Here is a 27,251-nt window from a genome sequence, read left to right on the forward strand (position 1 = left end):
TTTTAAGGATTTGAAGTTCGATATTGAGTCCCATTTGCATTTGATATGCAAATTGAATATTAGTAAATGAGGGTATCCTATATTCGACTATGGGAAAACACCAATATTTTGCTGAAATTTGATTTTGAACGGGATTTGAGTGGGATTCGGTTTTATGTTCGATTTGACATTCAATTTTGGCTTTAGTAGATCTCCAAAGACTAAATAAAAATTCGAATGCCAAATCCCCAAAGCTGAAAATCTAACTTTTTTTTTAATAGAGTAATTTTTATTCAACAGTGTTTTTATATATACAGACATTTCAGTGTACACTGGGAAGCATATTGGGGTTACACGTTATTCAAAGCAATATTGTCTCCAAGGATAAACGTATATTTGTACTGATACGAATAACAATTCCCATTTTATAGTTCCCGTGCAATCTTCCCACCATATACATATTTTCTGAGGTCTGTAACCAGGTCGTTTTTCGCATACTTAACATTTTGTATTTCCTCCCTCCCCCCCACCCAAAACCTGTGTTAAAGGTTACCCCGTCTATCAGGCCCTAAGTATCCCCCAACCCCTCTACCCCGAACAAACCCTTTAACTAACTTAAGCCTAGTTACCTAACATATGCGTGGTGTGGTGTGGCGACCAGATATGTAAACAGCTATAATAGAGGAAAGGTGATGGTCCGACTCAGCGCCCCAGGGCCCTAATAACACTCCGCGGCGAAGGTCGGTGCCTCTAAGTCCTAAGGGCAAGGGATGAGTATGTGGAATTAATCCAAGGAGACCATATCTTCTCGTATTTGGTAAGGGCGTTAAATTTCATGTAGACATAACGTTCTTTTATTAGAGTATCGTTTACCAAACCTTTAAAAGCATGTATCGTGGGAGGTCGCGGGGCCATCCACGTCCGCGCGATGCACACCTTTGCAAGGGCGCACATGTTACGGGCGTATAAGTCTTCCCAGCGGGACCCAGAATCGGGGTCTCCCACCCCCAGAATGCAGAATTTCGGAGTCAGCAAGCTTCTCTGTATCCCCGTATGTTCCAGAATCGACCCGACCCCGGCCCAGAACACCTGCAGCAGCGGGCATTCCCATGTGAGGTGCCAGAATGTGCCTCCGGCATCCCCGCACTTGGGGCAAGCGCCAGCGCTATCTGTCCTAAATCTGGCCAGCCTGCTCGGAGTCATGTATGATCTATGTAGAATAAAAAACTGTATCTGTTGAAACCGCAGCGATTTGGTGACCTGACTCGGGTTACCCAGAGCGCCCTCCCAGTCTTCCCCGTCCATGGGACCTACGTCACTCTCCCATCTCTCCCTAAGGCTTGAGAGCGGGTCTGCATGTGTCGTTTGAAGGAGATACGAGTAGATGAAGGAGATCACCTTAACTCGGCCCAGTGAATGTAGAAATGCTTTCATGGGGAAGGGGAAAAGCGTTGGGGAAGAATCTGCGAATTGCGCCTGCAGGGCATGCCTCAGTTGTAAGAATCTATAGAAGTGGGAATTCGGGAGACCAAACTCCTCTTTCAATTGCTGGAATGATTTTAACGTGCCATTGCTGTATAGCTGGGACACCGAAACTATCAAGTACGGAGCCCATACCTCCTCACCCCCCAGGGACCCCAGTTCACTGAGAGATCTGGAGTGCCACAGAGAGGTGTCCGGGTCCATTCCCTCATACCCAAGTAGGACCTTCAATGCCAACCATATCTTCAGAGCCTGGAAGACAATTGGAGGTGAGAGTCTGGAAGGGTTACCCCCCGCCAAAACCTGTGCCGGGGAAAGACTTGGGTGATAGCAGCTGAGGAACGCCCGGCCCAGCTCATCTTCCTCCCCTCCTCGGAGCCACGTGCCAATGTGTGATAACTGAGCAGCGTAATAATACAGTTGGAAGTGGGGTAATGCCAGGCCACCGTCCCTTTTTTGTCTGGTAAGAGTGGATAGTTTTATTCTGGATCTTCTATTGGCCCATATCAAGGACGTCAGGACACTATTTAATTTTCTGAAGAACGCTGGGAATATGTAAACGGGGGACTGCAATAGAACATACAAAAGTTTAGGCAACACTACCATTTTAATGAGGCCGGCTCTACCCGTCATTGTCAGTGGCAGCTTGCACCAAGCTCTCGATTTGCGCACAACCATCTGTACCACAGGGTCAAGGTTTAAGGGCACAAAGTCCGATGGGTCGTTAGTGACCAGGATCCCTAGGTACTTAAACTGGGCTGTCCAACACAGCGGCAAGGATATTTTCGGAGTCTGGGGGGGGGGGCCTATAACGGGCATGATAAACGACTTGGTCCAGTTTATGCGGAGACCCGAGTACCTACCGAAAGTCTCTATGACCTGCAACACAATGGGCATATCCACCGCGTAGTCTCGAAGGAATAGCAACAGGTCATCTGCATAAAGGGCCAATTTATCAGTGCAGGGACCCGTACTGATTCCCTCAATGTCCGGGTGTGACCTAATCAAACAGGCCAGGGGTTCCATGGCTATGGCAAACAAGGCGGGAGAGAGGGGACATCCCTGTCTGGTGCCTCGCGTCAAGGGGAATGAGGAGGAAATGTATCCATTCACCAGGACCCTGGCGCGTGGATTTTGGTATAACAGTTTGACCCATTGTATAAAGTTAGGGCCAAAGCCCATGCTCCCCATAACTCCCCACAGGTATGGCCACTCAACACTATCAAAAGCCTTGGCCGCGTCCAATGAGACCACGACCTCGTCTGAAGGGAAGTCATGAGGAGCCTGCAGAATAGTGTACAGCCTGCGCAAATTAATGGACGTGGATTTCCCTGGCATGAAGCCCGTTTGATCGGGGTGGATTATGGATTCAATCACTGTGTTTATACGGACCGCAAGAATTTTCGCTAGGATCTTAGCGTCTGTGGGTATAAGGGAGATCGGCCTGTATGACTCCAAGAGTTTAGGGTCCTTGCCAGGTTTTGGAAGCATTATTAGAATAGCCTCGGACATTGAGGGAGGGAGGCAGTCAGCGGCATATATGTTGACATACATGTCTAGTAGTTGAGGTCCAAAAAACTTAATGTACTGTTTGTATAGTTCCGTGGGAATACCGTCACTACCCGGGGATTTGCCACTAGGAGCCGCCTCGATCGCCGACATCACCTCCTCCAGGGTCAGAGGCGCGTCCAGGGCGTCCCTAGCCTCAGGGGAAAGTTTAGGAAGGGGGATATTTGTCAGGTAGAGGTCTAGCTCCTCCCCGGAGCATGTCAGTCGACTGTTGTATACCTCCCTAAAGTAACAGAGGAGTAGCTGTGCAATGTCGGGGGTGTTATCTGTAATGGAGCCGTCAGCGCCGAGCAGCTGCGCTATCGTGGTCCCAGGCCTGTCGTAGTGCACCAGGTGGGCCAACAGGCTACCTGGTCTGTCCGCCTGCATGTATATATTATTGGCCCTGAACAGGAGGGAGCGTGCATTTTTGTCTGAGAGGTGAGCCAGCCAGGCCCCCTGAGCCATCTGCCAGCGGGCCTTCAGCGTAGGGGTGCCCTCAGTTAGGTAGCGTGTCTCCAGGTCCCTGCACTCGGTCTCAAGCTGTCTTTCTGTCGCCCTGCGAGCCACCTTGCAGGCAGCAATTTTGCCAATTAAGGTACCCCGCATATATGCCTTGAATGCATCCCATATTACCGGAGCCGGGGCCGTGTCAGCGTTATCTGCGAAAAATCCCTCCCATGCGGGCGCTAACTCTGGGCATTCGCCCAGCTGGGCAAGCCAGGATGGATGCAACCTCCAGTATGATTGTCCCTTCTCACATTCCCCCACCAGTGACAGCACCAGGGGTGAATGATCAGATACCCCTCGTGCCTCGTAATGAGCATCCATCACGCCAGGCACAAGCTCAGGCGAGACCAGGGCCAGGTCGATTCTGGAAAAGGAGCCATGTGTACTCGAATAACAGGAGTATTGCCGAAGGGTAGGATTGCGAGCCCTCCAGACATCAACCCACTGCATACTGTCCAGAAATTCTGCAAATTTAGATTTCGGAGGAATCAAGTCGCCCCCCGCTCCCTGTCTCGAAGGAGTCCCCCATCTGTCCAAAGAGGCATCCAACACAGCGTTGAAGTCTCCCAGGCAGATGACAGGAGTATGGGGGGAGGAGGCAACGAATGAAGCAGCCTTTTGCAGGACATCGTAGGAGAATGGGGGAGGAACATACACAGACAATAGGAAAAAATTTCGTGAAAACAGTTTGCACTCTAGAAATACGTATCTACCATAAGGATCTGTGTTTACCCTGACCATCTCGAACTGTACAGTTCTCCTTATCATTACCGACACCCCTCGGGAATAAGAGGAGTGTGAGGAATGATACGCCCACCCCACCCAAGGCCTGCGGAGCGATAACAGCCTATTCCCTTCCAAGTGAGTTTCACTCAAGCAAATGATATCCGGGCCATATTTCTTGATCATTTTAAATACTAGGGAACGTTTAACTTTATTGTTGATGCCCCGGACATTCCACGCCAGAAATTTCAAGGGAGGCATGTCAGTCTAAGTATCAACAGGGACGCAGCTCTTTTAGCATCCACCCGTCCAACCGGTGTTTCGCACCTATAATCATGTCGCCCGCAGGCCCCGAGCCCCGAGCCGGACCCCATAAAACAGTACAGGCCCACCACACCCTCCAGGTAACAAGCATATAGGCTTCTTAATTTCAAAACGAGCAACATAATAATTGCTAAGAGGCCAACGGCGGCCCCCAAACTTCCCCCCACCCCGTATACCTCCCCGAACTGTGGTATACCCATATCCCTAACTAAACTCTAACCTTGGAGTTCCCAAAGCCTACGGCAACACTGTACCAGGTGTACAGATCAATTCAACCCCGATACAAAAAAAGCCTTTTTTGTACGTTAATGTCACTTCTCAGCAAAGTCCAGAACCATTAAGCTAGAGGAAGCTCCCTGGACTTATACTTGCGGAGTGTTGGCCCATATAGGAGGGCGACCCGGTGTCAGTCTGGAGCCAGCTGGCGGTCCCCCGGAGCATACCTGTCCAGCCAGGACGCCGCCTCCCTCGGCGAGCCGAAGAACTTTGTCTCCCCGTCCGCCACCACGCGGAGCCTGGAGGGGAACAGCATCGAGTAGGGCAGATTCAAGTCTCGAAGGCGTCTTTTGATGGGAAGGAACTGGGCCCGGTCTTTTTGAACGTCCGCTGCAAAGTCCGGAAATGCCGACACCCTGATTCCATTCCGGAGTAGAGGGCCCTTCACACGGCCCAGGCGCAGGACCGAGTCCCGATCCTTGTAGTGCAGGAACTTTGCAATAAAAGTTCGTGGCGGGGCGCCTGGGGGTAGAGGCCGGAAGGGCACCCGGTGAGCCCGCTCCACTGCGAACTGGGAGGTGAAGGATTCAGCGCCATATGCCTCTTTTAGCCAGGACTCCAGGAAATCTTCAGGATTTGCCCCCTCCTCCTTTTCGGGGAGGCCCACGAATCTCACATTGTTTCTGCGGAGTCTGCCCTCCATGTCCAGGAGTTTAGTTTGCATTGTCGCGACTTGCTGTGTGACTGCAGACACCGATCTCTGTAGAGGGCCACTGAGGTCTTCCAAATTGGAGACTCTTGTTTCTGTTTCGCCCACTCTCTCCCGTATTCGCTGGACATCCTGCCGCATCAATGAAAGATCGCACTGTACCTTCTCCATTTTGTCTGACAGACGTTGTTCGCTGGCCGCTATAGCCTCCAGGATCTGCTGGATGGAGGGGGCGGGTGGCTGTGTATTCGCCCCCGAGTCGGCCCCGGCCGAGGGATCCATTCTGGCAGGGGGGGAGGTCTTAGGTGATGGCTGCGTCGACTGGGTTGCAGGCTGTCGTGCAAACTTCTCCAATTTAGCAGCAGCAGCGCTCTGGCCGCCCCTCACCATCGTATCAATGCCCAGCACAGCTCAAAGTCTCGCTATTCAGTGTCAGGAGGTATAGCAGTAGGGCGGTAAATGCAGTATCAGCAGCTGCCGGGCACTGGGAGAGCCAGCTGCCAGGCCAGTGGGAGAAGGGGGGAACCCGGTGGATGCAGTGGAAAATAGATATAAATGTAAATCCAATATGTGATGTGTGATGTTCCAAGGGTATAGGCAGGAGAAGGGCAGCTGGGGCCAATCCAAACTCCTCCAGCCCAGCTCAATCTCACACTCACTGCGCCCTGCTGTAAGGGGAGAGGGAGGAAGCTGCAATCAAGATGGCCGCCCAGCACCTTTATTATTTCCTCCTCTCACCCTGCCCCAGCCCTCAGGGGAGCTGACTTATTGCTGTGTGGAGCCCTGGGGGTGCAGGAGTGAGGTGTCTTTCGTCCCCAAGAGCCGCCAGCCGCTGTGTCTGCCTCCGGCGCGGGGTCGCGCGCACGCGCACACGCGCGCCCGGCCGAGCTCCAAAACTGAGGCCGGGGATTGAGTTGCGGCCTAGGCCCGATGTCCGGGCGGCCGCTGGCGCGGGCCGGGAGTGCTCGTTTCGGGCAGCGACTGTGCCTGCTGCCTCCCCAGTGCTGATAGGCAGGAGTGGGGACCAGGGGAGACCGCAGTGTAGAGCCCCAGGATTGAATCAGGATCTTTTTCCAGGGAGCTCCTCTGTCCCGCTGCCTAGTCCCTTGCTGCCGTGGCCACGCCCCCCTGAAAATCTAACTTTAGTAAATTTACCCACAGATGAGGCCGTACTAATAATAATAATAATAATAATAATAATTTTATTTATATAGCGCTCTTTCTCCAATAGGACTCAAGGCGCTTAACAGATACACAGCATAATATAGTACAGAAAAATAATGAAGTACATTTTTCATAAAATACAGAAGCATGAAGATACTAAAAGAGACACTATGGAAATGCTTGAGTAAACAGGAAAGTCTTGAGTCTACTTTTGAAGGATTCTATAGTTGGGGCCTCTCGCACTGTGCTAATGACAACAGTACACAGTAACATTATTATATTTTACTGCTACTGATTTCTTTCCCTATTCAACCAATCATCTGATTTGCCTGTTTTGTTGCATTGCTTCCCTGCCTTTAAATCACTTGAAATAGTGACTCCTAAATCCCTTTCTTCCTCAGTAGTTTCCATTATAGTACCCTTAATAATATATTTAGACTTTGAGTTTTTTAAAACCAAGTGTATGATTTATTTTAGAGATGTGCATCTGGCCATATTTGGGTTTTGTTTTTTTCTTTTTTTTCTTCGTGTTTTGGTTTTGGATTAGTTTTGCCAAAATCGTCCTTGGTTTTGGTTCTAATTGTTTTTTTTTAAATCATAAAAACAGCTACAATCACAGAATTTGGGCCTGTTTTTGTTCCTACAGTATTATTAACCTCAATAACATTAATTTCCACTCATTTCCAGTCTATATTGAACACCTCACAGCTCACAATATTGTTTTTATCCAGTTTAGGCCAAAAGGTTGCACCGAGGTAGCTGGATGACTAAGCTAAGTGGCAGAAGTGGGTGGCACAAACGCCTGCCACATATAGGAGTGACACTGCAGTGGCAGACAGGATGGAAGTTGTAGAAACTAGGCCCAAACAATGCTCCAAATAGCACATAATGCAAATAAATATGGTGCAAGATGGAATTGTCCTCCCATTCACCCTTATGTTGTATGTACTATATACAAAACAATTTTTTAGAAGGACTTCGTTAAGAATTACTGTGAGGATGTTGATGATGAGGCGTTAATTGCATTATAAACTTGTACAATAACTTTCATGTCTTCGCTGCTAATGACGTAACATGGAGGAGGTGCCTAAATCCCTAACGTTCCTACCTCTACTAAATTTGGCATCACAAATGGAGCAGATGCCTTCATAAACATTGTCAGGATTGGAGTAAAAATAATCCCACACCAAGAAGTGGCTTTTTTAGTCTTATGCCCAGGCATCGCAACGGCTTTCTTTTTTTTATCATGGTCAACAACTGCAGCCACTGGTGGCTGGACTTACACAAACATCATCAGCATCAACATCCCCACTGTCAGATAGTACATACATATCCCCCTCACCCTGTCCCACTTCCACACACGAATCCTCAATTTGTATTAAGTCCTGCCAGAGCCGGCCATATGCATAGGCAAACTAGGCAATTGCCTAGGGCATTTGATATGCACAGGGGCATCAGCAGCTTCTGCTGATTAAAATGATATGTGGCATGACTATATTCTGTGTGTAGCATTTCATATGCAGATACAGCCACAGTCTCACACAGTATATAGGCATGCTGCACATCATTTTAATCAGCAGAAGCTGCTTGTGTATCCTAGCCACATAGCGATGCAAATAAGTTGCATTTTCATTAAAAAAAAATGTGCCCAACGTTAGCATTGAGTCAAGATTTATGAGGACACATCTGTATCCAAGCAGAGGCAGAGGTCACAGTGTTAGTGGCAGTGTGATTGCTGTGTGCATGTGAGTGGGTTGGTTCTGCAGTAGTGTTCGGAATATGTGTAAGGAGAATTATGTGTGTCATGTAAAAATGCATTAATAATGTGCAACATATGTGTAAGGGGCGCTATGTGTGTCATTATGTGTATAAGGGTATTAATAATGTGCGGCATATGTGTAACAGGGTACTACTGTATGTGTCATTATGTGTATAGGGGAACTAATAATGTGCAGCAAATATGTAGGGGGCACTATGTGTGTCATTATGTGTATAAGGGCATTAATAATGTGCGGCATATGTGTAAGGGACATTATGTGTAAAAGGGCATTAATAAAGGTTGTCATAATGTGTAAGGCACATTATGTTTATAAGGATATTAATAATGTATCTCATATGTGTAAGGGGCATTACTGTGTGGCATTATGTGTTTAAGGTGCTCTACTATGTGGCGTTGCGTATAGAAAGGGCACTACTGTGTTGTCTAATGTGAATAAAGAGCAATAGGGTGTGGTGTAATGTGAATCAAGAGTGATAGGGTGTGGTGTAATGTGAATAAGGAGCAATTCAATGTGATGTAATGTGAATAAGGGGCTCTACTGTGAGGAGTAACGTTTATAAGGTAAAGTGATACTGCTGTGGGATGTAATATGAATTATGGAGACTATCGCATGATCAAATGTGAATGTGCAGTACTGTGTGGCGTAATTGGAATTGGGGTTACCATTGTGTGGCCATGCCCCTTGCCAGCAAAAACACACCCTTTTTGTGCTGTGCGCCAAATGTGTGAACTGTTCCTATTTAAAATATAGGGGGTACAAACACCAAAATAATGACTGCTATGGGCGAGGGGTGATGGTGCTGGGAAAGAAGTGCAAGGTCAGAGGCAGAACCAGTGGTGGTGCTAGGGGGCACCAGCCAAAATCTTGCCTAGGGCATTAGATTGGTTAGGGTCGGCTCTGATGTCCTCCTCATCAGATTCATCATCACCATCTTTACTTGTACTGCTCCCCACATGTTCAGATGGTTCAGAAATGGTGGAAGGAGGTGAAATAGGATTCTCTATGAAGACATTGTGAGAAATGTCAGCTGACGTGGACACTCCTAAACGTTCCTCAAGAATGTCTGATGGTTCTGATGCTGGATGCGCAGTTTGTCTTACTGCCTCTGCAGCTAACTTTCCTTTTAGTTTTATTTTCTATTTTTTACCACACTAAAATGTCATGACTAGTTGCAGAAGTTCTGCACTAGCCTCCATTTCTATCAACACAAAGTGTGGTTGACCTTTACTGACAGTGTCGCACAAATTAATCACAAATATATATAATAAATAATTACACACTGCGGTTGAATTCACTGACAACACCGCATAAATGTGTCAGAAATGTATATAATAATAATAATTAAACACTGCAGTTAACTTCACCAACAGCGTCGCATAATACAGATGGAGCTTCGCTCATCTAGAATTCTCTGCTGCACCTAGGAGCACCAAGGCTTATTAGCACAAGACTTTCATCTATTGTTGAAATGCAGCAGGGGATTAATTCATTACAGCAGGGGATTAAATCCGACTATCCTGGCTCAATTAATCCTATTAAAGGGATAGATGAGGAAGGCTCCATCTGTACATGTATGAGTAGAAAATACTATACTGTGATCTGACCGGCAGTACTGAAAATAAAATTAAAATTGTATAGTACACTGGGATACAGCACAAACAAAAAAAAATTATAATGAATTAAAATAATTTTAGGCTTTGTCTTCTTAGCTTTTATTATTTTAATTTTACACTGGGGCAGAGCTCCTGGATGTACAGACAGATCACCCCTTTCAGATACAGCAAACAGGGCACCCATGGCTGATAACAGCAGACAGAACACCCCAGGACTGATACAGCAGACAGGGCACCCCTGGACTGATACAGCAGGCAGCGCAACCCTGGACTGATACAGCAGACTAGGCACTCCTGGACTGATACAGCAGACAAGAGGCACCCCTGGACTCATACAGCAGACAAGGCACCCCGGGACTGATACAGCAGACAGGGCACCCCGGGACTGATACAGCAGACAGGGTACTCCTGGAATTATACAGCAGACAGGGCACCCCTGGACTGATACAGCAGACAGGGCACCCCTGGACTGATACAGCAGACAGGGTACTCCTGGAATTATACAGCAGACAGGGCACCTCGGGACTGATACAGCAGACAGGGCACCCCTGGACTTATACAGCATACAGGGCACCTCGGGACTTATACAGCAGACAGGGCACCCGGGACAGATACAGCTGACAGGGCACCCCTGGACTTATACCGCAGACAGGGCACCTCGGGACTGAAATAGCAGACAGGGCACCCCTGGATTTATACAGCAGACAGGGCACCCCTGGACTTATACAGCAGAAAGGGCACACCTGGACTGATACAGCAGACAGGGCACCCCTGGACTGATACAGCAGACAGGGCAACCCTGGACTGATACAGCAGACAGGGCACCCCGGGACTGATACAGCAGACAGGGTACTCCTGGAATTATACAGCAGACAGGGCACCCCGGGACTGATACAGCAGACAGGGTACTCCTGGAATTATACAGCAGACAGGGCACCCCGGGACTGATACAGCAGACAGGGCACCCCTGGACTTATACAGCATACAGGGCACCTCGGGACTTATACAGCAGACAGGGCACCCGGGACAGATACAGCTGACAGGGCACCCCTGGACTTATACAGCAGACAGGGCACCCCTGGACTTATACAGCAGAAAGGGCACACCTGGACTGATACAGCAGACAGGGCACCTCTGGACTTATACAGCAGACAGGTAACCCCAGGGCTGATGCAGCAGAAAGAGCACCACTTTCAAATACAGCAGAGAGAGCACCCCTTTTAGATACAGCAGACAGAACACCCACCCCAGGCCACGCCACACCATGCCAGAACACCCGCCCCAAGCCACACCAGGCAGACACAGTACTGAGACAGACACGTCCGTCCAATACACTCTCCAATATCGGAGTGAAGATGGTGACAGTCACTGGGGACTTATATAAAATCCAGATATTCCATAGGACAGGGAGGAAGGTAATTTAGTGCTGGGGGAGATGATCTAACGGGGATATTCTGTGCTATGGAGAGATGATCTGCAGGGGTGGGGGTGGGGTTGCTATTCTATGCTAGGGAGAGATGATCTGTCTTCTTCTTCTTTGAGCACTGAGATTGAAGAACCCCGCCGCCGCATTGTGCTCTCTCTCCTGTGACCGCAATGCTACTATTTAAAATCTGCTGCAGACTGAAAGCCAATCAGGAGCGGCCGCGTGGCTGCTCCTGATTGGCTGCCGGTCCATGGCAGATTTGAAATAGTAGCGCCACGGACGCACCAAAGGCCGCCGCCCTCAGCCTCCTCTGCCACCCCGCCGCCACCCTCAGTCCTTCTTTGTCAACTCTTGCAGTCTCCTCTTCCGCACCATCTACAAGGCCCACAGCCTCCTCCACCCCGCACCGACCACAGCCTCCTCATCCACCGCACCGCAGACCACAGCATTCTCAGCACCACAGCTGCTAAATAGGTAATCTTACCCTGCTGCCTTTCTCTCTCCCTAGTCAGTACTGTATGCCCTTGCTGTCCCTCTCTCTGTCACTCTCCCTGTCCCTCTGTTCCTGCTGTCACTTTCGCTGTCCCTCTGTCACTCTCCCTATCCCTATGTCTCTGCTGTCACTTTCCCTGTCCCTGCAGTCACTCTCCCTATCCCTATGTCTCTGCTGTCACTTTCCCTGTCTCTGCTGTCACTCTCCCTGTCCCTATGTCCCTGCTGTCACTCTCCCTGAATTTTGTCTCATACCATGTGGCATAATGAGAATTTCGGCTCATACCCTGTGCTCTAATGTGAATTTTGTCTCACACTGTGTGGTATAATGTGAATTTTGGCTCATACCCTGTGCTATAATGTGTGATTTCGGCTCATACCGTGTGGTATAATGCGAATGTACAGGCTCCTTCCTGCCAAGCCTTAGTGAGTAATGAATATACCTGTGCACATGTCGGCTGACCTGGATAATGTGAGCTGTTTGGGGTCCTGAGGACCAAGCTTGAGAACCACTGTAATAGAGTTTAGCTGTAATTGCTTTAAAATGTATTTAGTGAGTGTGCAGAGGATTAAGGGGGTCATTCCGAGTTGATCACTAGCTGCCATTGTTTGCTGCGTAGCGTTCAGTGAAAAAAAAAAGGCTAATCTGCGCATGCGTATGCACCGCAATGCGCACGCATTACATACGGGTACAAAGAGCATTGTGGTTTTGCACAGGTTCTAGCGAAGCTTTCAGTCGTACAGCCGATCGCAAGGAGTTTGACAGGAAGAGGGCGTTTCTGGGTGGCAACTGACCGTTTTCTGGGAGTGTTAGGAAAAACGCAGGCGTGGCTGGGTGAACGCTGGGTGGGTGTGTGACGTCAAAAGCCGTCCCTCCGTCGTTAGAATCAATGCACATGAACAGTAACTACAGGGCTGGTCTTGTTTTGCACAAAAAGATTTTGCAGGCGCTCTGCCGCCCAAGCGTTCGCACTTCTGAAAAGCGAAAATACACTCCCCAGTGGGTGGCGACAATGCGTTTGTACGGCTGCTAAAGACTGCTAGCGAGCGAACAACTCGGAATGACCCCCTAAATGTCAAACCAGTTTCAATTGCTTAAATACTTCTGCTACAACACAATACTATCTAAAAGTTTTAATGAGTTAGGTCCAGTTTATATGACATGCTCTGCCTTTTGTTGGTGTAACAACGCCTATATTATATTTTTAAGTAATCCTGCCTACTTTGGTATTGGCTCCACCCACAGTTGTTTTGGTGCCACCCACATGAGGCCACTACTAGAAATTTTTCCAGGGCCACTTTCATTTCCCAATCCACCCCTGGTCTACCCTGTTTCATATCTTTGTGTAATCTGTAAAAAGACATACTTTCCTTTCAATACCATTTGCAATGTCACCAACAAAGATATTAAAGAGCACTGATCCAAGTACAGATCCATAGGGTAGTCCACTGATAACATTTTCCTCCATAGAATACACTCCATTTACTACAACTGTCTGATTCCTATCCTGTAAGTAATATAATTGTTTTATAATCTAATCCCATATAAATATATTAAGCAGTCTGCAGTGTGGGACACTGTCAAAAGCCTTACTAAAGTATAGAAATGCTTCATCTACAGCACCACCTTGATCTATTATTTAAGTCATGGAGTCAAAAGAGTCAATTAGATCTGTTTGGCATGATTTCCCCCATTAAATCCATGCTGTTTGGAATCCTGTAAGTTGTTTGATTTAAAATATTCCACAACTTTCAACTATTTCCACAACAGTGGCGGAACTAGCGAGCGGTGGGCCCAGGTGCGACAAAATGCTTTGCCCCCCCACATCCCCCCACCACACACATCCCATCCAAGTCCACCCCCTCACCCCTGGAGAGGATCTGGTGAGGGGGACCTGCTCAGGGCTAGAGAAATGGATACCTAGCAACAGTGCCGTAACTAGACATTTTAGCACTGTGTGCAAGAAACGGCATCGGAGCCCCACCCCTGCATGCAAAACAGGGGCAGTGCGCGCCGTAGGCGCGCGCAAAAATACATAGTGGCGTGGCTTCGTGGGGAAGGGGTGTGGACACAAAATAATACCAATTCATAAAACGGTACACAGTAGTCTCCATTATTCAAATTACGCCGCACAGTAGCACCACTACACCAGGTAGAGACCCTTTTACACCTTACAGCGGACAGATTCCTCTTTTTACACATTACCGCAGACAGCGTGCACTTTTTACACATAACGGCAGACAGCGTGCACTTTTTACACATAACGGCAGACAGCGTGCCCTTTTTACACATAACGGCAGACAGCGTGCACTTTTTACACATAACGGCAGACAGCGTGCCCTTTTTACACATAACGGCAGACAGCGTGCCCTTTTTACACATAACGGCAGACCGCGTGCCCTTGTTACACATAGCGGCAGACAGCGTACACTTTTTACACATAACGGCAGACAGCGTGCCCTTGTTACACATTACGGCAGACAGCATCCCCTTTTTACACATAACGGCAGACAGCGTCCCCTTTTTACACATTACGGCAGACAGCGTGCCCTTGTTACACATTACGGCAGACAGCGTCCCCATTTTTACACATTACGGCAGGCAGATTCACCATTTTTACACATTGCGGCAAGCAGATTACCCCTTTTTACACATAGCGGCAGGCAGATTACCCCTTTTTACACATAGCGGCAGGCAGTCCCCCATTTTTACACATTGCGGCAGGCTGATTCCCCCTTTTTACACATTACGTCAGGCAGTCCTCCCTTTTTACACATTGCGGCAGGCTGATTCCCCCTTTTTACACATTACGTCAGGCAGTCCCCCCTTTTTACACATTGCGGCAGGCTGATTCCCCTTTTTACACATAGCGGCAGGCAGTCCCCCATTTTTACACATAGCGGCAGGCAGGCCCAAGAAAAAAGAAAGAGAAAGAAAGAAAGAAAAAGAGAAAAAGAAAGAAAGAAGAATTATACTTACCCTCTCTCCGCGGCTCAGGCTCCTCGGTGCAGCAGCGTCAGACGATTCCCGGGCAGTAGAGGAGGTGGAGGACGGAGGTGAAGAAGGGAGCCGCAGCAGCGCTTTGTTACTGGTGGAGGCGCTGCTGCTGCTGCCCCTCTGCTTCCCTATAGGCTGTTCTCGGAAGACAGCCTATAGGGAAGCAGAGGGGCAGCAGCAGCAGCGCCTCCACCAGTAACAAAGCGCTGCTGCGGCTCCCTCCTTTACCTCCCTCCTCCTCCTTCCCCCGTCCGTGCCGCTGCTCCTCTCCTCTCCTCTCCGGGCGGCTGTGCGCTGCGGGCAGCGGTTGCCTGCAGCGCACAGCGGCATGTAATGAGTCAGTTTGACTCATTACATGCTTGGGCCCCTGGACAGAGGCGGGCCCCAGTGCAACGCACTGCTTGCACTGCCGGTAGTTCCGCCTCTGTTCCACAACTATTTAATAGTGTATCCACTACTTTCCCTACTACTGATGTAAGGCTTACTGGTCAGTAGTTACTTGCTTCTTCCTTGCTTTCACTTTTTGTGCCGTGGAAGTACATTCGCTCTTTTCCAGTCCTCTGGTATTGCACCTGTATCTTGTTACTAGTTAAATAATTCTATTAATGGTGCTACCAGAACACTTTTAAGATCTTTTAGTATCCTTGGATGTATCCCATCTGGCCCCATTGATTTATCCACTTTCAGTTTTGAGAGTTCTGTTAGGACCTTCTCCTCAGTAAATGTACTTTCTCTGACGTCCTAGTGGATGCTGGGAACTCCGTAAGGACCATGGGGAATAGCGGCTCCGCAGGAGACTGGGCACAATTAAAGAAAGCTTTAGGTCACCTGGTGTGCACTGGCTCCTCCCACTATGACCCTCCTCCAAGCCTCAGTTAGATTTTGTGCCCGGCCGAGGTTGGATGCACACTAGGGGCTCTCCTGAGCTTCTAGAAAGAAAGTATATATTTAGGTTTTTTATTTTACAGTGAGACCTGCTGGCAACAGGCTCACTGCAGCAAGGGACTAAGGGGAGAAGAAGCGAACCTACCTGCTTGCAGCTAGCTTGGGCTTCTTAGGCTACTGGACACCATTAGCTCCAGAGGGATCGACCGCATGGAACTGGCCTTGGTGTTCGGTCCCGGAGCCGCGCCGCCGTCCCCCTTACAGAGCCAGAAGCAAGAAGAGGTCCGGAAAATCGGTGGCAGAAGACATCAGTCTTCACCAAGGTAGCGCACAGCACTGCAGCTGTGCGCCATTGCTCCTCATGCACACTTCACACTCCGGTCACTGAGGGTGCAGGGCGCTGGGGGGGCGCCCTGAGCAGCAATAAAAACACCTTGGCTGGCATATATATCACAACATATAGCCCCAGAGGCTATATATGTGATAAATACCCCTGCCAGAATCCATAAAAATGCGGGAGAAAAGTCAGCGAAAAAGGGGCGGAGCTATCTCTCTCAGCACACTGGCGCCATTTTCTCTTCACAGTGCAACTGGAAGACAGCTCCCCAGGCTCTCCCCTGTAGTTTTCAGGCTCAAAGGGTTAAAAAGAGAGGGGGGCACTAAATTTAGGCGCAATATTGTATATACAAGCAGCTATTGGGAAAAATTCACTCAATATAGTGTTAATCCCTAAATTATATAGCGCTCTGGTGTGTGCTGGCATACTCTCTCTCTGTCTCCCCAAAGGGCTGTGTGGGGTCCTGTCCTCAGTCAGAGCATTCCCTGTGTGTGTGCGGTGTGTCGGTACGGCTGTGTCGACACGTTTTAATGAGGAGGCTTATGTGATGGCAGAGCAGATGCCGATAAATGTGATGTCGCCCCCTGGGGGCCGACACCAGAGTGGATGGATAGGTGGAAGGTATAAACCGACAGTGTCAACTCCTTACATAAAAGGCTGGATGACGTAACAGCTATGGGACAGCCGGCTTCTCAGCCCGCGCCTGCCCAGGCGTCTCAAAGGCCATCAGGGGCTCAAAAACGCCCGCTCCCTCAGATGGCAGACACAGATGTCGACACGGAGTCTGACTCCAGTGTCGACGAGGTTGAGACATATACACAATCCACTAGAAACATCCGTTACATGATCCCGGCAAATAAAAAATGTGTTACGCATTTCTGACATTAACCCAAGTACCACTAGAAAAGGGTTTTATGTTTGGGGAGAAAAAGCAGGCAGTGTTTTGTTCCCCCATCAAATGAGTGAATGAAGTGTGAAAAAGCGTGGGTTCCCCCGATAAGAAACTGGTAATTTCTAAAAAGTTACTGATGGCGTACCCTTTCCCGCCAGAGGATAAGTTACGCTGGGAGATATCCCCTAGGGTGGATAAGGCTCTCACACGTTTGTCAAAAAAGGTGGCACTGCCGTCTTAGGATACGGCCACTTGAAGGTACCTGCTGATAAAAAGCAGGAGGCTATCCTGAAGTCTGTATTTACACACTCAGGTACTAGACTGAGACCTGCAGATAGTGCTGCTGCAGCGTGGTCTGTAACCCTGTCAAACAGGGATACTAGTTGCGAACATAAGACGTCGTCTTATATATGAGGGATGCACAGAGGGATATTTTGCCGGCTGGCATCCAGAATTAATGCAATGTCCATTCGGTCAGGAGGTTATTAGAGACCCGACACTGGACAGGTGATGCTGACTTAAAAGGCACATAGAGCCTTATAAGGGTGAGGAATTGTTTGGGGATGGTCTCTGGGACTCTTATCCACAGCAACAGCTGGGAAGAAAAATTTTTACCTCAGGTTTCCTCACAGCCTCAGAAAGCATTGTATTATCAGGTACAGTCCTTTCGGCTTCAGAAATGCAAGCGTGTAAAACGAGGGAAGAGGGAAAAAGCTGCACCAGTCAGCCAGTTCCCAGAATCAAAATTCTTCCCCCGCTTCCTCTGAGTCCACCGCATGACGCGGGGGCTCCACAGGCGTAGCCAGGTACGGTGGGGGGCCGCCTCAAAAATTTCAGCGATCAGTGGGCTCGCTCACAGGTGGATCCCTAGATCCTTCAAGTAGTATTTCAGGGGTACAAGCTGGAATTCGAGGCATCTCCCCCCCGCCGTTTCCTCAAATCTGCCTTGCCGACAACTCCCTCAGGCAGGGAGACTGTGCTAAAGGCAATTCACAAGCTGTATTCCCAGCAGGTGATAGTCAAGGTGCCCCTACTTCAACAAGGACGGGGTTACTATTCCACACTGTTTGTGGTACCGAAACCGGACGGTTCGGTGAGACCCATTTTATATTTGAAATCCTTGAACACATACATAAAAAAATTCAAGTTCAAGATGGAATCGCTCAGGGCGATTATTGCAAGCCTGGAGGAGGGGGATTACATGGTATCCCTGGACATCAAGGAGGCTTACCTACATGTCCCCATTTACCATCCTCACCAGGAGTACCTCAGATTTGTGGTACAGGATTGCCATTACCAATTCCAAACACTGCCGTTTGGACTGTCCACGGCACCGAGGGTCTTTACCAAGGTAATGGCAGAAATGATTATACTCCTTCGAGAAAGGAAGTTTTAATTATCCCGTACTTGGACGATCTCCTTATAAAGGCGAGGTCCAAGGAGCAGTTGTTGGTCGGAGTAGCATTATCTCGGGAAGTGCTACAACAGCACGGATGGATTCTATACATTCCAAAGTCACAGCTGGTTCCTACCACACGCCTACTGTTCCTGGGGATGGTTCTGGACACAGAACAGAAAAAAGTGTTTCTCCCGCAGGAGAAAGCCAAGGAGCTGTCATCTCTAGTCAGAGACCTCCTGAAACCAAAACAGGTATCGGTGCATCACTGCACACGAGTCCTGGGAAAAATGGTAGCTTCTTACGAAGCAAAATTCAATTCGGCAGGTTCCATGGAAGAACCTTTCAGTGGGACCTCTTGGACAAGTGATCGGGATCGCATCTTCAGATGCATCGGCTGATAACCCTGTCTCCAAGGACCAGGGTATCTCTACTGTGGTGGCTGCAGAGTGCTCATCTTCAAGAGGGCCGTAGATTCGGCATACAGGACTGGGTCCTGGTAACCACGGATGCCAGCCTTCGAGGCTGGGGGGCAGTCACACAGGGAAGAAATTTCCAAGGACTTTGGTCAAGTCAGGAGTCGTCCCTACACATAAATATTCTGGAACTGAGGGCCATTTACAATGCCCTAAGTCTGGCAAGGCCTCTGCTTCAAAACCAGCCGGTACTGATCCAATCAGACAACATCACGGCAGTCGCTCATGTAAACCGACAGGGCGGCACAAGAAGCAGGATGGTGATGGCAGAAGCCACAAGGATTCTCCGATGGGCGGAAAATCACGTCTTAGCACTGTCAGCAGTGTTCATTCCGGGAGTGGACAACTGGGAAGCAGACTTCCTCAGCGGACACGACCTACACCCGGGAGAGTGGGGACTTCATCCAGAAGTCTTCACGCTGATTGTAAATCGATGGGAACGTCCACAAGTGGACATGATGGCGTCCCGCCTAAACAAAAAACTAGAGAGATATTGCGCCAGGTCAAGGGACCCTCAGGCGATAGCTGTGGACGCTCTGGTGACACCGTGGGTGTACCAGTCAGTTTATGTGTTCCCTCCTCTGCCTCTCATACCAAGGGTACTGAGAATAATAAGAAAACGAGGAGTAAGAACAATACTCGTGGTTCTGGACTGGCCAAGGTGAGCGTGGTACCCGGAACTTCAAGAGATGATCTCAGAGGACCCATGGCCTCTGCCGCTCAGACAGGACCTGCTGCAGCAGGGGCCCTGTCTGTTCCAAGACTTACCGCGGCTGCGTTTGACGGCATGGCGGTTGAACGCCGGATCCTGAAGGAAAAGGGCATTCCGGAGGAAGTCATTCCTACGCTGATTAAAGCCAGGAAAGATGTAACTGCAAAGCATTATCACCGCATATGGCGGAATTATGTTGCTTGGTGTGAGGCCGAAAAGACCCCAACAGAGGAATTTCAACTAGGTCGATTTCTGCATTTCCTACAAACTATGGGCCTGAAATTAGGCTCCATTAAGGTACAGATCTCGGCTCTGTCGATTTTCTTCCAGAAAGAACTGGCTTCATTGCCTGAAGTTCAGACGTTTGTGAAGGGAGTGCTGCATATTCAGCCCCCGTTTGTGCCTCCAGTGGCACCTTGGGATCTCAACGTGGTGTTGAGTTTCTTAAAATCACATTGGTTTGAGCCACTTAAAACCGTGGATCTAAAATATCTCACGTGGAAAGTGGTCATGTTATTGGCCTTGGCTCCGGCCAGGCGTGTGTCAGAATTGGCGGCTTTGTCATGTAAAAGCCCTTATCTGATTTTCCATATGGATAGGGCAGAATTGAGGACTCGTCCTCAGTTTCTCCCTAAGGTGGTATCAGCTTTTCACTTGAACCAACCTATTGTGGTGCCTGCGGCTACTAGGGACTTGGAGGATTCCAAGTTGCTGGACGTAGTCAGGGCCTTGAAAATTTATGTTTCCAGGACGGCTGGAGTCAGGAAAACTGACTCGCTATTTATCCTGTATGCACCCAACAAGCTGGGTGCTCCTGCTTCTAAGCAGACTATTGCTCGCTGGATTTGTAGCACAATTCAGCAGGCGCATTCTGCGGCTGGACTGCCGCATCCTAAATCAGTAAAAGCCCATTCCACAAGGAAGGTGGGCTCATCTTGGGCGGCTGCCCGAGGGGTCTCGGCTTTACAACTTTGCCGAGCTGCTACTTGGTCAGGGGCAAACACGTTTGCAAAATTCTACAGATTTGATACCCTGGCTGAGGAGGACCTGGAGTTCTCTCATTCGGTGCTGCAGAGTCATCCGCACTCTCCCGCCCATTTGGGAGCTTTGGTATAATCCCCATGGTCCTTACGGAGTTCCCAGCATCCACTAGGACGTCAGAGAAAATAAGATTTTACTCACTGGTAAATCTATTTCTCGTAGTCCGTAGTGGATGCTGGGCGCCCGTCCCAAGTGCGGATTGTCTGCAATACTTGTACATAGTTACGGTTAACTAAAGGGTTATTGTTGAGCCATCTGTTGAGAGGCTCAGTTGTTTTCATACTGTTAAACTGGGTAGTGTATCACGAGTTATACAGTGTGATTGGTGTGGCTGGTAAGAGTCTTACCCGGGATTCAAAATCCTTCCTTATTATGTCAGCTCGTCCGGGCACAGTGTCCTAACTGAGGCTTGGAGGAGGGTCATAGTGGGAGGAGCCAGTGCACACCAGGTGACCTAAAGCTTTCTTTAATTGTGCCCAGTCTCCTGCGGAGCCGCTATTCCCCATGGTCCTTACGGAGTTCCCAGCATCCACTGCGGACTACGAGAAATAGATTTACCGGTGAGTAAAATCTTATTTTCATCTACCTTATTTATATGAGTGACCGTGCAACGTAACTGTGGCCCATTCCCCTCTCTTTCTATAGTGAATACTGAGAAAAAGTAATTATTTAGATGATCTGCTATTTCTTTGTCTCCCTCCATCAAATCCTCACTATCTTAAGTCTTATTATTCCTTCATTTGATTTTCACATATATACTTAAAAAAGAGTTGAGCCCCCTTTATCTACTTTCATTTTCTCCTCAGCTTCTGCAATTGCATGCCTGATCACCTTCTTAGCCTCCTTCCATATGGCAAGATACACCTCTTTGTCATTATTTTGAGTTTGCTTATATTTACAAGTAGAGATGAGCGGGTTCGGTTCTCAGAGAACCCAACCCTACCAGACTTCACCACCCGAGCCCGGATCGAGTCAGGCTCGGGTTTTCCTGCCTGACCCGGAAACCAGAATAAGGCAAAACGTCATCACCCCGCTGTCGGATTCTCGCGGGTTTTGGAATCCATATAAACAACTGCGTGTTGCCGCTATTTTCCGCCGCTATTTTCACTCCAGCATTGGACGTGTCTCTGTCCTCTCAGTATCCTCAGTGTCCGTGTCTTGTGCTGCATCTGTCCAGTCACAGTGGTTGTGTCCTCTGCTGCCATATGTCCAGTGCTGCTGTATAAGTCCCTTACAGTGTTGCTGTGTTGTGCTGCATCAGTTCAGTGGTGGTGTATTGTGCTGCATCTGTCCAGTCACAGTGGTGGTGTCCTCTGCTGCCATATGTCCAGTGCTGCTGTTTAAATCCATCCAGTTGTGCTGTGTTGTGCTGCATCAGTTCAGTGGTGGTGTGCTGTGCTGCATCAGTCCAGTCACAGTGGTGGTGTCCTTTGCTGCCATATGTCCAGTGCTGTTGTATAAGTCCAGTCCAGTGGTGCTGTGTTGTGCTGTATCAGTCCAGTGGTGGTATGTCGTGCTGCATCAGTCGAGTCACAGTGGTGGTGTCCTCTGTTGCCATATGTCCACTGCTGCTGTATAAGTCCAGTCCATTGCAGTGGTGCTGTGTTGTCCTGCATCAGTCCAGTGGTGGTGTCCCTGTGCTGCCGTATATCTCCAGTGGTACTGCCGTATATGTTCAGTGATCCTGCCGTATATGTCCTGTGATCCTGCCGTATATGTCCAACGGTACTGCCATAAACATCCAGTGATCCTGCCGTATAATTCCAGTGATCCTGCCGCATAATTCCAGTGATCCTGCCATTTATGTCCAGTGATCCTGCCATATATGTCCATTGATACTACCGTAAATGTCCAGCGGTACTGCCGTATATGTCCAGTGGTACTGCCATATAAATCCAGTGATCCTGCCGTATAATTCCAGTGGTACTGGTGTATAAATCCAGTGATCCTGCGGCATAATTACAGTGGTACTGGCGTATATGTCCAGTCCAGTGATACTGCCGTATATGTCCAGTAATACTGCCGTATATGTCCAGTGATACTGCCGTATATGTCCAGCGGTACTGCTGTATAAATCCAGTGATCCTGCCGTATAATTGCAGTGATCCTGCCGTATAAGTCCAGTATTCCTGCTGTATAAATCCAGCGATCCTGCCTTATAATTCCAGTGGTACTGGCATATAAGTCCAGTGATCCTGCCGTATAATTACAGTGGTACTGGCGTATAAGTCCAGTCCAGTGATACTGCCATATATGTCAAGTGGTACTGCCGTATATGTCTATTGATACTGCCGTATATGTCCAGTGGTACTGCAGTATAAGTCCAGTGATCCTGCTGTATAATTACAGTGGTACTAGTGTATAAGTCCAGTCCAGTGATCCTGCTGTATAATTCCAGTGATCCTGCCGTATAATTCCATTGGTACTGGCATATAATTCCGTGAGCCTGCAGTATAATTCGAGTTGTACTGGCGTATAAGTCCAGTCCAGTGGTACTGCCATATAAATCCAGTGGTACTGGCGTATAAGTCCAGTCCAGTGATACTGCCATATATGTCAAGTGGTACTGCCGTATATGTCCATTGAAACTGCCGCATATGTCCAGCGGTACTGCCGTATATGTCCAGCGGTACTGCCGTATAAATCCAGTGATCCTGCAGTATAAGTCCAGTGATCCTGCTGTATAATTACAGTGTTACTAGCGTATAAGTCCAGTCCAGTGATCCTGCTGTATAATTCCAGTGATCCTGCCGTATAATTCCATTGGTACTGGCATATAATTCCGTGAGCCTACAGTATAATTCGAGTTGTACTGGCGTATAAATCCAGTCCAGTGGTACTGCCATATAAATCCAGTGGTACTGGCGTATAAGTCCAGTGATCCTGCCGTATAATTCCAGTGATTCTGCCGTATAATTCCAGTGATCGTGTCATATAATTCCAGTGGTAATGGCGTATAAATCCAGTGATCCTGCCATATAATTCCAGTGGTACTGGCGTAAAAGTCCAGTCCAGTGATACTGCCGTATATGTCTAGTGGTACTGCCGTATAAGTCCAGTCAGTGGCGGAACTAGCGAGCGGTGGGCCCAGGTGCGACAAAATGCTTTGGGCCCCCCCCTCCCCCCACATCCCCCCCCACACACATCCCATCCAAGTCCACCCCCTCACCCCTGGAGAGGATCTGGTGAGGGGGACCTGCTCAGGGCCAGAGAAATGGATACCTAGCAACAGTGCCGTAACTAGACATTTTAGCACTGTGTGCAAGAAACGGCATCGGAGCCCTACCCCTGCATGCAAAACAGGGGCAGTGCACGCCGTAGGCGCGCGCAAAAATACATAGTGGCGTGGCTTTGTGGGGAAGGGGTGAGGCCACAAAATAATACCAATTCATAAAACGGTACACAGTAGTCTCCATTGTTCAAATTCTGCCGCACAGTAGCACCACTACACCAGGTAGAGACCATTTTACACCTTACAGCGGACAGATTCCTCTTTTTACACATTACAGCAGACAGCGTGCACTTTTTACACATAACGGCAGACAGCGTGCCCTTTTTACACATAACGGCAGACAGCGTGCACTTTTTACACATAACGGCAGACAGCGTGCCCTTTTTACACATAACGGCAGACAGCGTGCCCTTTTTACACATAACGGCAGACCGCGTGCTCTTGTTACACATAGCGGCAGACAGCGTACACTTTTTACACATAACGGCAGACAGCGTGCCCTTGTTACACATTACGGCAGACAGCATCCCCTTTTTACACATAACGGCAGACAGCGTCCCCTTTTTACACATTACGGCAGACAGCGTGCCCTTGTTACACATTACGGCAGACAGTGTCCCCATTTTTACACATTACGGCAGGCAGATTCCCCATTTTTACACATTGCGGCAGGCAGATTACCCCTTTTTACACATAGCGGCAGGCAGATTACCCCTTTTTACACATAGCGGCAGGCAGTCCCCCATTTTTACACATTGCGGCAGGCTGATTCCCCCTTTTTACACATTACGTCAGGCAGTCCCCCCTTTTTACACATTGCGGCAGGCTGATTCCCCCTTTTTACACATTACGTCAGGCAGTCCCCCCTTTTTACACATTGCGGCAGGCTGATTCCCCTTTTTACACATAGCGGCAGGCAGTCCCCCATTTTTACACATAGCGGCAGGCAGGCCCAAGAAAAAAGAAAGAGAAAGAAAGAAAGAAAGAAAAAGAGAAAAAGAAAGAAAGAAGAATTATACTTACCCTCTCCGCGGCTCAGGCTCCTCGGTGCAGCCGCGTCAGACGATTCCCGGGCAGTAGAGGAGGTGGAGGACGGAGGTGAAGAAGGGAGCCGCAGCAGCGCTTTGTTACTGGTGGAGGCGCTGCTGCTGCTGCCCCTCTGCTTCCCTATAGGCTGTTCTCGGAAGACAGCCTATAATGAAGCAGAGGGGCAGCAGCAGCAGCACCTCCACCAGTAACAAAGCGCTGCTGCGGCTCCCTCCTTTACCTCCCTCCTCCTCCTTCCCCCGTCCGTGCCGCTGCTCCTCTCCGGGCGGCTGTGCGCTGCGGGCAGCGGTTGCCTGCAGCGCACAGCGGCATGTAATGAGTCAGTTTGACTCATTACATGCTTGGGCCCCTGGACAGAGGCGGGCCCCAGTGCAACGCACTGCTTGCACTGCCGGTAGTTCCGCCTCTGAGTCCAGTGGTACTGCCGTATAAGTCCAGTGGTACTGCCGTATAAGTCCAGTGATCCTGCTGTATAATTCCAGTGATCCTGCCGTATAAATCCAGTGATCCTGCCGTATAATTCCAGTGATCCTGCCATATAATTCCAGTGGTACTGGCGTATAAATCCAGTGATCCTGCGGTATAATTCCAGTGATCCTGCCGTATAATTCCAGTGGTACTAGAGTATAAATACAGTGGTACTGGAGTATAAATACAGTGATCCTGTCGTGATCCAGCGATTAAGTAAAAAAACAGCAAAAATGCGCATGGTACGCAGCGCGCATGCGCTAAGTACTTTCACACAAAACTTTGTAATTTTACCCCAGCTCGAGCGACGTTTTTTCATCGCTTGAGTGATTGTAGTATGATTGACAGGAAGTGGGTGTTTCTGGGCGGCAACTCTGCATTTTCAGGGAGTCTGCTAAAAAATGCAGGCGTGCCAGGTAAAAACGCAGGAGTGGCTGGAGAAACGGGGGAGTGGCTGGCCGAACGCAGGGCGTGTTTGTGACGTCAAACCAGGAACTAAACGGACTGAGGTGACCGCAGTCTAGGAGTAGGTCTGGAGCTACTCAGAAACTGTAGCAAATTATTTAGTAGCAGTTCTGCTAATCTTTCGTTTGCACTTCTGCTAAGCTAAGATACACTCCCAGAGGGTGGCGGCCTAGCGTGTGCAATGCTGCTAAAAGTAGCTAGCGAGCGATCAACTTGGAATGAGGGCCCTACTCCTATCTTGCGATGACTGCAGTCAGTTTAGTTCCTGGTTTGACATCACAAACACGCCCTGCGTTTAGCCAGCCACTCCCCCGTTTCTTCAGCCACTCCTGCGTTTTTGCCTGGCACGCCTGCATTTTTTAGCACACTCCCTGAAAACGCCGAGTTGTCGCCTAGAAACACCCACTTCCTGTCAATCATACTGTGGTCACTCGAGCGACTGAAAAACGTTGCTCGAGCTTGGTTAAAATGACAAAGTTTTGTGTGAAAGTACTTAGCGCATGTGCGCTGCATACCATGCGCATGTGCACTGCGTACCATGCGCATGCGCATAATTGCCGTTTTTTCACTTGATCGCTGCGCTGCGAAAATCTGCAGTGAACGATCAACTCGGAATTACCACCCTGGTCACTATCTCTTGCTTCAGTTGTTGGCATGGCAAATGGAGCTTTTCTTGAAGCAAATGCAAACATGCGGTTGCTGAATGAATGCCGAAAATGTCTAGACATTTTTTGGGCCACAGACAGCATCTCCTTCACACCCCTTTCATCTCATCAAAACCAACGGATTGCATTCCTGCGCTGAGATACACACTAGATTGAAACCTCTGCATCTCTCCACTGAGAAGTCCTTCAGTTTGGAATCTACTGTACTCTGCATTGGACATCCCAGACAAGGTACTGTGGACTACAACCTATCTTTGGCTCCATCCAGCCCCTCACTTAGACATCATTCACCTCTGTTCTCTAAGCAACAAAAGCTGACTTCTTGCATTAATCAACTAATATACAGCATATTCAGGCTCTGAATCACTGAAGGGTCACTGCTCAATTCAAATTGCAGGAGCCATTCCACAGGACACATGTTATCACTACCCCCACAAGAAATCTACGTCAAAGGCCTCTCACACTGAGATAATTCACACCTACACAACAGGAATTGGATTCTAACACCTTTCCACGAGCCTGCTTTTGTCTAAACCAGCAACAGAAAAAGCAAAGTTATTTTATTTACAGTATCACTTGTTTCAAATATACCCATTGTATTAAGGAGCAGCAATAGGTTACAGCAACCATGATTATAGCAATTACAATCTAAGATGGTGCCGCAGATGGC

Source organism: Pseudophryne corroboree, chromosome 2, assembly GCF_028390025.1.
Source record: "Pseudophryne corroboree isolate aPseCor3 chromosome 2, aPseCor3.hap2, whole genome shotgun sequence".
NCBI classification, from domain to species: Eukaryota; Metazoa; Chordata; class Amphibia; order Anura; family Myobatrachidae; genus Pseudophryne; species Pseudophryne corroboree.